Source organism: Coturnix japonica, chromosome 1 (genome assembly GCF_001577835.2).
Source record: "Coturnix japonica isolate 7356 chromosome 1, Coturnix japonica 2.1, whole genome shotgun sequence".
NCBI lineage: Eukaryota > Metazoa > Chordata > Aves > Galliformes > Phasianidae > Coturnix > Coturnix japonica.
In genome coordinates, this window is record NC_029516.1 from 85,681,465 (window position 1) to 85,685,535 (window position 4,071).

Sequence of the window (4,071 nt, forward strand, 5' to 3'; positions counted from 1 at the left end):
AAGCCAGTGATGCTATTGTGCACCCTTCAGCAGTTGACAGAAAATTTGTTGTGAGAGGAAATGCTCTGAAAATACTTTTATGAAGTGTTAATAAAAGACTTCCAACCAGATTGGCTCAGAATCTGAGAAGGTGGGGGGATCGGGGGGGGGGGGGGGGGAAGAAAAAGAAAAAAAAAAATCTTGAAAAATTCAGATTTTTTTTTAAAAATATTTATTTATTTATTTATTTTAGGAGAGCTCTGTTTTAAATACCAACATTTTCACCTTGATTTCATTTTGTTTGGTTTCTGAGTGTGATGACAATTTCCTCCTTCACTACACATTAAACATAGACGGCCTAACCTGATGAGATCTCTTCCTACTATATCTTGTAAATGACTTTTCTATGGATTCATCTCTATTCAGAGGTTTGAAATGCAATTATCTCACCTTACGCCTAAAGGTAGTCTCTTTCAACCACAGGTGAAAAATAACCCATATGGATCATGCCTTGAAACTGACCACCTCAAAATGGTAAGAGAGAAAATTTCATATCATTATAGAGAACGGCTAGGGAAGAAGTTTTGCAAGCAGTGACTCTCCCTTCTGATATATTTTCCGTTTTTTGGGAACTAAAAGTTATCTTTGCATAGAACTCATGGTAAGATGAAACACTACACATATCCTTTTTGTAGATAGCAAATGAATATCGCAGAGGTATTTTATTGTATTATTGCTACTATATGCCATCTGACATTTTACAAATATCATTAAAGTGTAAGAAGCTCAGTTTTAATATGTTTTAAGATTTAGCATAAAGTGCAGTTATGTGTACAGATTTTCCATGCTTGAACAGCAATCTAGCCCCTCTGGAATATGAGTGTTTACTAACAAATCCACTTTGCTGGCAATTATTGTTGCAAACAATTAGCCCAGTATTCACTTCTTGGCAGCTGTTCAAAGTAAAACAGTTTCTCTGAAAAATATTTTGACTTAATTTTAATACTTATTTTGTGAGCCAGACTTGCAAGAGATACCATTTTTCTAATGATCTTTCAGTGGCTAATATCTGGATTTCTTTGTTTCAGTGAAATGTTTTGATATCCATAGGGCGTATGGGATTTACTGGAAGACTCAGTGAGAGAGAACACAACACAGTGCTTTACTTAACCTTGACTTTGGTATTTGAGCAATATTCTAATGCATAACACTCAAATCATCAGACAAAGCTAAAACAAGAACTTCTGTTCTGAAGATCATTTCAAGGTTTTTTCAGCAAAGCCTATACTACCATACAGGCTTAGTCTGATAACTCACTTGTCGGACTTCGTACATATAAATTCTTAGAATTGATGAAAATGGTTCTTCCTCTGAGTCTACATCATCTTTGAGTTTGAGATGCTCAGGGATTGTATTTACATGTAGTCACTTTGAAGATAGTGTTTCCTGCAAGGCCACTTTCAAGGGACTGTAGTTGATAGTTGTTTGACTGTGCATACAGTGATACATATATGTATGCTGAAAATATTTTTCATAGCTGAAAATGCCATTAATGCAACCTAATAAATTCACAGTTAATATCTCAAGATTAATATCTCAGCCTTAAGTTTGTGAAGTATAGTGCAGATTTTCAACTGAGAAGAAACAAAAAAAAAACCAAAAAACAGAAAATCTTCCTCAGCATACAGCCTTCCCTGAACCCTGCCACTCTGCCCACTTCATGTCCTTCGATCATGTTTTGTCCTTTGCATCTTAACAAAAGTTTGAAAGGCCTCATGCCAGATGTGGTAGCTGAAGCTTGTCAGTAGAAAGAGACAAAATGCAGGGCAATATAGTGAGGAGAGGGCACTGCCACATGCATAATTGTACTCTGTAGTATCAGGAGAATTTCTTATAATATGATTTCTAAAGTTAAGTAGCTATTCTAGAATGGATTTCTTTTGTTTGCTTTAACAAAATATTTATCTCTTCAAAATTTTGAGGAATTTTAATTAAGATAAGCAACATTGATCATTGTTTAACAGATCTGGAATTTGTAATAAATTACTTATCTAGATCGTTGGTTTTAAGGACTTAAGAGGCAATTAAAACATCTCATGAAATTGGGAAATACCCCAGAAAAACAGAGTTTGGGTGCTCAACATGTCTGGTTTTATAGAACTGAAAGGAATTTTACTTTGGGACATGTATTTTAATAAAGTAACACAAGGGGATTAATGCTCTTATTCAGAATTTAATTGAAAAGACCAAAGGAAATGGCTCTCCTAGACACTGGTAGCATCATGTAGCATAGGTCCCTCTGAAATTAATGTCTCCCTTTACTTCCATGGAAAATATAACGTATAAGAGAGCACAAGAACACTATTTGATAAAGAAAATTCTCAGCTATAAAACACTATTTGTCAACATAGACACAACTATTAGCTATACTTTATCACTAGCAATGAGCAAGAGCCTGCATTGTGTGCTCAGAGCAGTCTGCATGATTGTCCAGAATGTGGTTTGTCTTTCGTATTGCTTTTGCCATTTCTGAAACCACCACTGCATCCACTGTTTGGTCTCCATATATGTTCAGCAAGCATTGATGAATGTCAACAGGTGAATTTTTTTCTGCATGGAGGGATTCAAAGTCATGCTTTTCTTCACAAGCACTTCCATGTCAGACAACATTTTGCTCCGCTACCATCTGTCACATGGCAACAAAATGTAGTGGAATATTGACTGAAAGGTTCAGCCTCTACTTCCATACCACCACATCTACCTCTAATGTCATGGACCAACATAATAAAATAGGTGTCATTACTTTCAGATCAGCCCTGGTATATAGGTGAAGGCTGAATCTTCAGTTAAAATAATGCATCCTTTTTCTCTCAGGAGAGAGAAATCCACTAAAATACTTAGAAATATTTCTCTTGCACCTTTATGAGTCCAATTCTAAGGATCATTTTATATCGCAAATTCTGTATGTGGCCTAAAGCCACATTTTTGTGTGTTTGGTTCTGATATGCTTTGGTACTGTTAAAACAAGTTGTGTTGAAGTAATTTTTTTAATTGTTTTTTTAATTATTATTTCTGCTTGTATGTTCTTTATCTTAAGGGAGATAATGGATTCAAGGAATATTTGTTCTTACAAGCATATTCAAGTAATCACACACAATCTTGAGGTTATTGTTTTCGGAACAATAAATTCTTTTTTTTTTTCCCAGTCATTTAAAGGCTGATGCAATACACATAGAAGTCAACGGAAGGTTATCAAGACTTACAGGAATAATTTGACACAGCTAAACACCTGCTTTGTCTTCAAAGATATGTAAGTAATCAATCATGTTTGAGTTTTATTATATGCTTCATACTTGTAACTGTACATTAATAAGAATTTCATAAATATAGATGAGGTAATTTCTTCATTTTATAAATAATATCAGATTTTTTTAAATTGTAATCATACTTTTACCTGAAATTTATAAAGAGAAAGACTTCTGTGTTTGTTTTTTTTTTTTTCAAAATACTGCACTAATTTAATTATGGAAAGCATTTTGATGAGGAACATAAGATACAATCTTAAAGGCTTACATTAAAATGCCTTTTTTTTGATAAAAAGAGTTGTAATTGCATTCTAATTGCATTCTACTATATTTTCTGCAAAAAAAATATTTCCTTCACATCTTTAACAGTAAAGATTTTTTTCATAGGGAAGAAAAAGAACAAAATAAGAAAGCTGTGAGAGAGGAAATTGTGCAGAAATTGAACTTTTGCATTAGCTAGTGATTTCCTCATTCTAAACCAGATGAAGAATTTCAGTTCTATGACCTTTGAGGTTTCATATTTGCTGTGTAAACTACTGAGGACCAGGCAAGACCATTTTTTAGCAAATATAATCACATCTAAAGAATGATTCTTTTTGATTCAACTTATTAGAGATTGTTGTGGTTTAACACCAACAGATAAGCACCGCATAGTGGTTCTTCCCAGGTCGGATGAGGGAGTGAGTGGGAAAGGTAAAACTACAAGATCTCACACATTCAGATAAAAACAAAAGTAGATAAAGTAAAAGTTGTGTGTAAGCGTACTAAAGGAAAACAAGGAATCCAT

At 33.8% G+C, this 4,071-nt stretch overlaps 1 long non-coding RNA gene across 1 annotated transcript; it reads left to right on the top strand.

The window, feature by feature from the left end:
• Positions 1-380: 380 nt before the first annotated feature.
• Positions 381-3,293, top strand: LOC116653507. Its single transcript, XR_004307535.1, has 2 exons — positions 381-513; positions 3,186-3,293. It is a non-coding gene; the product is annotated as an uncharacterized LOC116653507 (long non-coding RNA).
• The last annotated feature ends 778 nt before the right edge of the window (positions 3,294-4,071 follow it).